This window comes from Dendroctonus ponderosae, unplaced genomic scaffold (genome assembly GCF_020466585.1).
Source record: "Dendroctonus ponderosae isolate FM_Combo_2020 unplaced genomic scaffold, Dpon_F_20191213v2 Dpon_F_20191213_2, whole genome shotgun sequence".
NCBI lineage: Eukaryota > Metazoa > Arthropoda > Insecta > Coleoptera > Curculionidae > Dendroctonus > Dendroctonus ponderosae.
The window spans coordinates 17,458,577-17,467,529 of record NW_026018165.1 but is presented as its reverse complement, the minus strand read 5'-3'; the positions used below and the strand labels follow the sequence as shown (position 1 = coordinate 17,467,529).

The following is an 8,953-nucleotide window of genomic DNA, read 5'->3' as shown; positions in this document are numbered from 1 at the left end:
CGTTAGCTACAATACATTTGAGTTCTATTCAAGTTAAAATTCGAATTATTTAAAAAACCTTAAGATTTAGGTATTATAAACCTTATTAAAACAGACACTTATTTTGATCAGCGTATGCAAAAATGCAATAATATACAGGACATTCCGTTTAAAAAGCGCAACTTTGATACGCTCGGTAGGCGTCGGACAATTCATAAAATAACACTTTTTAAAAATCAAACAGTTGAGCGTGAATAACCCTGTATATTGCCAGTTGAAAGCATTAGTTGAGCAAAACTCGGCGATTTTTTCCAGTGGTTGAAAGTCAACACGATCCGCTGAGTAACGTTTGCACAAAGTGTTCAATAACGGAACAACCCGAAACGGGCACGTTATCCTACTAGAGAGGCCGTCCATTATCCATTTAGTTGGTCGATTGCACTTTATTAGCCGTGTTGTCGCTCATGTCTTATGCTAATTGCCGATGGTAAATAATGCATGTCGGACTTTCTAAATGCAACCTATCGGCAATAAGTACAGTGGAGCTCCCAGAAGAGTTATGGGTGCCAGCTTCAAGAGATAGTGGGTACTCCTACTACTAAACACATCCGATAGGTGAACGAACTGGGCACTTGGTCACTGGTACCATCTGGGTTTGTGTTATTACCATAACAGCGACCTCGAGTTCCGCGATTTTATTCACAGTTAAATTGAACAGGAGGGAACTTGACTTTTGCATTTGTTCGCAGCGAAACCAGTTAGGACAAGCGCCAAAAGGTTATTAACCGGGTCTAGGCCTGGGTAACTCAGTGAATGTTTAGGAGTTGGCGCCGTGCGGCGCAAATGGGTTGGTGCGCCAACCCAACGCGTCGGCGCCGTAACTCAGTTCGGTTGCTGGGAAAATGCTGATGACTTTTGTTTAATCACTTTTAAAGGCCATTTATTAATAATACTTTTAAGTCTTCAAATTGCAGAACTTGCCAGTTTTAGCCAAGTTACTCTTTCTTCTAAATGCTCAATTTTCTAAGGTTTTACTTCAAAATGCTGACAGTCTTAAGTATTTTCCACCAAAAATTATGAAATAAATGTCGAGTCGTTCGCCGCTTTGTAAAACAGTTTGCAATCGCTTTCCAGCTTCGAATTTGGAACAAAAATCAAATAATTCTCCATCAAAAATTGTACAGAATCAGCGAAAGTTTATAACACATTTTTTTTTCATCTCGTCACCTCCATAGGTACCTCTGAAGACTGTTGAGTTTGTTAAAAAAATGTGGTTTTTTAGTTTTGACTGAATTTTTTTGCGTCGATTTTTTTTACTCTACTCAAAAACGCTCTATTTTGTAGAGTTTCACATGAAAATTCCGACGATCTGGAGGTATTTTACGCGAAAAATTACGAAATAAAGTTATAGCTTTGTAAAAATTTTACAAAACTTTTCAGCGTCGAATTCGAGACAAAAACGAAAGTAAGTTCCTCCCGTTTTTTCCCGAAAACCATTAAGGGTTTCTCTAAAACCGATCACAAAACTAAAAGTTTTTAATTGAAAACGCAAAAAAACATTATTTTCTGATTTTTCAAGGCAATAATGGGGTTTTTGCAGCCAAAAATTACGAAAATTAATTTTGCTAGAAAATTCGCCTCATTCATCGGTTTGCAGGAGACTTTAGAAAACCCATTTCAGCTTCGAATTTGGCATCAAAACTAAATAATTTTATTCAGTTTTTAACCGAAAGTAATTAAGATTATCTTGAAAAAACGGCCAGTAAGAAAAAGTTTACAAACAATAATTTGGAAAATTCATCGCTTTGAAGATTTTAAAAGTATTTTTGCAAAAATGTTTTTCCCGAACTAAAAAAGCGAAAGTTTGTAATCATTTATTTTGAAAACTCTTGAAAACTGGCGTTTCTTCACTTTTAGATCAATATTTCTAAACAACACTGTCCAAACAGAAAAACCGAGTTTTTTTGAATTGAATCTTTATGCAAAAAAATAAGAGATCGATTTTAGAAGAAAACTCGTCGACTTTCTTTGGACTCCGTTCTGTTGTTGTGAAAATCTATATGACTTTTTTTAGTTGTTTGAACAAAGTAGTACAACGTTACTCAGAAAAAAATTTAATGACCTTTTTTTCAGATGTGAAAATTCCGCTCTCGGGTCCCGTAAAGCTTTAATTAATCACTTATAACTCATAAACCGATGAGTTATAACTCGGCAACAACTCAATAGCTCAACTCAACACTGTGCTACCCAGGCCTAATTAGAGTAGGCACCATATTTAAATTAAAATCACTGCAAAATAAGGAAACGTATGGAACGATCTGTTGCATAAATAACTGCGACTTCTCTCTGATGAGGGATGGAAGAGCTAATCAGAGCTAAATAATCAGAGCATAAATAAATAAATAATATAATACCAGAAGAGGCCTTGACAAGACCAATAACCAGTTGCCCCAGAGTGTTTTTCTACTACAAAGATTGTGATTAAAGAGAAAATGAGCGCTAAATCCTCGCGACCATCAGATCCTGAAAAAATTATCCCTATAAATGACTGAAGGTGATTAGAAAAAAACTGAAAAATTAGCAGTTGAAAGCCTTTCCGGTGCATTAAGTATGGAACACATTTGGTTCGAATTCTGCTGCTTGTTTCAGCATTTTCAGTTTGCTTAGTTGAACCACACAATAAATTTAATTTTGTGACGAGATGTTAAATTATGGTCCCAGACAGCTTCACTTCAGTAGAATTTTACTTAAAAATACTGACGATCTGGAGGAGTTTTGCGCGAAAAATTACAAGATAAATTAATAGCTTTGTAAACATTTTACAAACACTTTTTCAGAGTCGAATTCGGGACAAAACGAAAATAAATTTCTACCGTTTTTGCCCGAAAACCATTAAGGTTTTCTCAAACCGATCACAAAACTAAAAGTTTTTAATCGAAAAGACAAAAAACCATTATTTTCTGATGATTTTCTTCTTTTCTGAGAAGAACGGGGACTTTTCAGCCAAAAATTACAAAATCAATTTTGCTGGAAAAGTCGCCTCATTCATCGGTTTGCAGGGAACTTTAGAAAACCCATTTCACCTTCGAATTTGGCACCAAAACCAAATAATTTCATTCAGTTTTTTACCGAAAGTAATTAGGACTTTCTTAAAAAACGACCAGAAAGCAAAAGTTTACTAAAAATTATTGGGAAAATTCCCCGCCGTCATCGCTCTGAGGATTTCTAAAGTTTCTGCAAATTTTCAGCTTATTCCAGTTTTAACAAAGTTTCTATTAAGCAATTCTTTCTACTCAAAAATCGCATTATTTTTTTGTTTTACTTAAAATACTGGCAATCTTCAGGTGTTTCCTGTGAAAAATTATAAGATACATTTTATTGGAACACTCGCCTCTTTAACCGCTTTGCAAAATGTTTGGAAAACTTTTTGCAGCTTTGAATCAGCGACAAATCCTTAATAATTATTTGTAGGTCTTTTGCCAAAAATATTTCCCCGAACTGAAAAATCGAAAGTTTATAATTGGAAAACCCTTGGAAGCTGGAGATTCTTCACTTTTAGGTCAATATTTCTAAACAACACTGTCTCTAAGCAGAAAAACCGCGTTTTTCCTAACGTTTTACTGTAAAATACTGGCAAATTTTAGCAAAAAAATTAGGAGATCGATTTTACAAGGAAACTCGTCGTCTTTCTTTGGACTCAGTTCTGTTGCTGGGAAAATCTAGATTACTTTTTTAAATTGTTTGAACAAAGTAGCGAAACGTTACTCAAAAAAACGTTAATAACCCTTTTTTAGATCTGAAAATTCCCGTCTCGAATTTCGTAAAGCTTTAACAAATGAATTGTAACTCATTAACCGATGAATTATAGGTACCTCTGAAGACTGTTGAGTTTGTTCAAAAAATGTGGTTTTTTAGTTTTGACTGAATTTTTTTGCATCTACTCAAAAACGCTCTATTTTGTAGTTTCACATGTAGTTTTGTAGAGTTTTCACAACTCGTTAACTCAGAGAGGGGGAACAACTCAATAGCGCAACTCAACACAGTTTTTTAAATTTCTTTCTGATCGAAACCTCTGGAGTTGTAATCCACTCGTGCTGGCGAAACGTCAGGAAGAAAATCTATGCCCAACAGCATGAAATGACTGGCCAAGTCCTGCTCTGGCCATGACACGCGAAAAAACATAAAAAATGGCCCGCTACTTTTTAATCTGATCACTACGGATCAATAATTTTGATAAATCTCGTTTTTCGCTGCTTTGAAAGCTTCTCCCTAGACGTTTTTTCGTCTCTAGCTCTTTAATTTCACGACGATTATAACGGTGCCTGCTTGAAGAAAAAAACCGCGGGTAATAAATGAGTTTTGTTGTTGGACCGGCATGTTCGACTTTGCATGGGATTATTTATTTTAAACGATGTACCAGCTACGATTTGATTGTTTGAGTTCCTCGAACTTTGGACGAATTTTGAATGGCCAATCAGGGCGCCTTTTCAAGCAATCAAATTCGCTAATAGACCGCTAACAGATAAAATTAAGCAATTATGCGGCGTGTTAAGTGATTCGGACCATTGATCAATTAAGCAAACGGGCCAAATTGCATAATTATGTAACTTTTCTAATAAATGCGCCTTTTTAGTTCACACTCGCCATACTTTCGCGCGTAAAGCTTCAGCTTGCGCTGAGCAAAAGAAACAATTGCGAAAAACAACGATAAAAAAATCAATGTTTGGTGTACTCGGCAGCCTTGACCCAAAGCTTCGAAAGGTGGATGAGGCTTAATTATTCAGCTTTCCCGGGAAATATTATGGCATGGAAATGTGGGAAACAACATTCTGCATGGCAAGTCAAATGCATTTCACCCGAAAAAACGCGACGTTGGCCCACTTTTTTCGAAACAGCACCCAAATTGCTTCATCAATGAGTCAACGAACCCGAGCCTTTGACGGTTATTTTTAGCCGTCGATGCTGAAGAATTCTGCTGCTTCAGCTGCTTGATCTGAAGACGGAACATTCAATTTACACCCGGTAGATTTTCCTTCATTTTTCACCTCCTACACCCGACACATTCAAAGGTAGGGCCTACAACACATTTGTAATAATAACCCAGATCGAAGCAGTAAGGCCTTTTGTCTCTTATGCAGATCGAATAGGGAAGTGTTCACATCTGGGTCATAATCAGTGGCGGACGTGGGCAGAAGTGGAGGAATTGCATTTGGCATTGTTAGTTTAGTCGAGGAATTTTTTAATCTTTCTCAAACGTTCCAGAGCTCAGTATCTATTATGGGCAAGGAAAAAGTTTTCAACAGTTCGCTGCGGACGTTTTTGGCCGAATTTTTCAGTTCGGCAGGCAGTTTGAAAAAAATCCTTTCTCGGCAAACCGAACGAGGTGCAGAAGCCATTTTTGGCTTATTTTGTGGAGGAGGATTTGCCTCTTTTGAGTGAAAGCAAAAGCAGTTTTTGGGGCATTTTTGGAAAATTCGCGCCACCGACGGGAATTTTCCGTTTCGGATCAACATGCAGGTGCCTCTTCCAAAGTGCCTCGTCACGAAACCAGAGGATCCAGGCAGTTAATTTTTGGGTTATTTTGAAGAGAAAACTGTGGTTTATTTACCGGGGACTTTTGCGATCATCACTTCTGAACGTTTGTTGGAAGAGTTTTCCAGTTTTCAGACCTTTCACATGAAATTTTCGATTTGGCAAAAGTTGCAGGCACTTTTTCCACACTGCCTCCTCAAGAAACCAGAGGATCAAGTTAGTGGAGTTTGGGCTCTTTTTGTGCAGAAGTTTTTTGGAGATTTTGGTCAAATTTCAAACGTTTACTAGGAATTTTCTGCTTCAGAAATTTTGCAAGCGATTTTTCCAAAGTGCCTCCTCAAGAAACCAGAGGATGTGGAGAGTTGATTTTTGGCCCATTTTGTACAGAAGAGTGTGCTTTAGTTACTACAGAAAATTGACATTTTCCTTTGGGGAAGTTTTTTGGAGATTTTGGTCAATTTTCAAACCTTCACTAGGAATTTTCTGCTTCAGAAATTTTGCAAGTGATTCTTCCAAAGTACCTCCTCAAGAAACCAGAGGATGTAGAGAGTTGATTTTTGGCCCATTTTGTACAGACGAGTGTGCTTTAGTTACTACAGAAAATTGACATTTTCCTTTGAGGAAGTTTTTTGGAGATTTTGGTCAACTTTCAAACGTTTACTAGGAATTTTCTGCTTCAGAAATTTTGCAAGTGATTCTTCCAAAGTACCTCCTCAAGAAACCAGAGGATCTAGAGAGTTGATTTTTGGCCCATTTTGTACAGAAGAGTGTGCTTTAGGTACTACAGAAAATTGACATTTTCCTTTGGGGAAGTTTTTTGGAGATTTTGGACAATTTTCAAACCTTCACTAGGAATTTTCGGCTTCAGAAATTTTGCAAGTGATTCTTCCAAAATGCCTCCTCAAGAAACCAGAGGATGTAGAGAGTTGATTTTTGGCCCATTTTGTACAGAAGAGTGTGCTTTAGTTACTACAGAAAATTGACATTTTTCTTTGGGGAAGTTTTTTGGAGATTTTGGTCAAAGTTCAAAAGTTTACTAGGAATTTTCTGCTTCAGAAATATTGCAAGCGATTTTTCCAAAGTGCCTTCTCAAGAACCAGAGGATGTAGAGAGTTGATTTTTGGCCCATTTTGTACAGAAGAGTGTGCTTTAGTTACTACAGAAAATTGACATTTTCCTTTGGGGAAGTTTTTTAGAGATTTTGGTCAAATTTCAAAAGTTTATTAGGAATTTTCTGCTTCAGAAATTTTGCAAGCGATGTTTCCAAAGTGCCTTCTCAAGAAACCAGAGGATGTAGAGTTGATTTTTAGCTCATTTTATAGAGAAAAGTGTGATTTAGTTACTGCAAAAACTTGACATTTTCCTTTGGGGAAGTTTTTTGGAGATTTTGACTAATTTTCAAACCTTCACTAGGAATTTTCTGCTTCAGAAATTTTGCAAGTGATTTTTCCAAAGTGCCTTCTCAAGAAACCAGAGGATGTAGAGAGTTGATTTTTGGCCCATTTTGTACAGAAGAGTGTGCTTTAGTTACTACAAAAAAATCGAAATTTCTTTTAGGGGGGTTTTTTGACGGAGACTGACCGATGGGAAAAACAAGCACCGATAACATCACTCGAAAGCGAAAATTCGCTGCTTTCAGTGTGGAAAAACTCACTAAAGTAAAGCATTTCTTTCTGTCTTCTCATGTACGAGTGCTTGGTCGTGCCAACAAGAAATTTTCGAAAAAATCAAGACCTAGAGATGAAATCCAACTTTCCTCAAACATTTTCAAATCGAATTATTTCCCCACACTAAGACCGAAGAGTAATATAAAAACCGAACTGGAAATTCAACGTAAAATGCTTTCTGCCGAATGTTGCAGTGTTTTTGGGTGCAAAGACAAATAACATGCGCGTCGATAAAGTTGGCAAATTCAGTCCTGCAACCAAAACAAGGATTATGGTTCGACTAATACATCCTCAACCAAGCGTAACTATTGAATTGTCCCAATTAAGGCAAAAACCAGTTTGACTGCGTGCAGCTCTTTCTCTACACACACACACAAAACACAATAATAAGACCCGAAGAAAATCTTCCGGCTCACACCTCGTCCGTTCTTCATCTGTGGAAGATCGTTCCGGAAACAGACCCAGAGTCCCCCTTCGCCAAATCTCGCTTACCAACCATTTTACCAACGATTTACCGTAATGTTTGCTCCAATTTACCGCTACGCTTCGGCAAAATGTTGATTCTATGCTGCGCGCATTCGAATCATCATCATCAACCAGTTTCATAATCGTGAATTGTTTCGGCAAATATGAATTAGCGTCCAAAAGGAGCACATTTGCGTATGTAAATTCGGGAGAAAAGCAAAAGTGACGATGCCGTGTTTGAACAGTGCCAAACAGTGTTTCAAAATCAAAACCGACGAGATCAAGCAGAAGAAGAAGGTGAAGGAGAATGAGCTGAAGGAGAAGAAGCAAAAACATAAGCAGAGGAACCGATGGAGAAATTGTAAGTGATACAACTCTGCACAGAACACACTTAAACTCAGAAGAAGAACATGCGAATTTCGCCTCAGAGTTAAAACAGACAGTTTTTGTTCCTGAGTTTCGCTTGCCGCTTAAGCAGTGCTTCCTTCAGAAGAAAAGCATCGCTCAACGTTCTAAACGGAATTTAATTGAAGTTTTTAAAAGCGAATATTTGCATCAATTTCCCATCAAACGTTCCTACAATTAATTCGTCACAAACAGCCAATAAAAGTTGCGGAAGAAACAGATTTTTTTAAAATTGAAAGCAAATTAGTTCCCAATCACATTGCTTTCTATAGTCGTGCAATATTTGCACGGTTTTTCTTTTAGCTTCACTTTAAATCGCCTTTCGCCGAAATTCGCCACCGAGCCACTTTCTCGCCCATTTAGCAAGACTGTTATTTCATCAATTGCGGAAAAAAATTGCAATCTGGACTATTACAATTCCAGTACATTAAGAGAAAGCGATTCAAACGAATAAGAAAATCATTGAAAAAACATCAGTGATCAATTGCAGAGTAAAAACAATGGAATAAGGCAACAACTGAAAATAAAGGAATATTATTCGATCCCAATCAGGCTCTTCTCGGTTCGCGATAAAGCAAACTGGGCTAAGAGGTCAACAATCTAATATTAATAATTATCGATTCGTTCTACTAGAAATTGTTAATTTTCCCGTTACTGTCAATTAACTAACGTTTATCCACCAGCGAAATGGCAAATAGGAATGAAACACGCATTTGATTCAGCTTTTTCCGGTTTTCTGTTTGATTGAATATTATTGTCCTGCAGTGGATCTGATGAAATTCATTGTAATTGAAGCGAATCGCTATTTCAAAGTTCGATTTTATTACGGTAAAAATACTGGACCTTTTGAAAGTCAATATAGATATCGATTAATTTCGAGTTTTTCTTGTAGATATGCATAAAAC

At 37.0% G+C, this 8,953-nt stretch overlaps 1 protein-coding gene across 1 annotated transcript in view; it reads left to right on the top strand.

Annotated features, from left to right (window-relative positions):
* LOC109536722 (long-chain-fatty-acid--CoA ligase 5) overlaps positions 1 to 8,953 on the top strand; it is a gene marked incomplete in the record, with an annotated part of 32,413 nt that overhangs the window by 8,440 nt on the left and 15,020 nt on the right.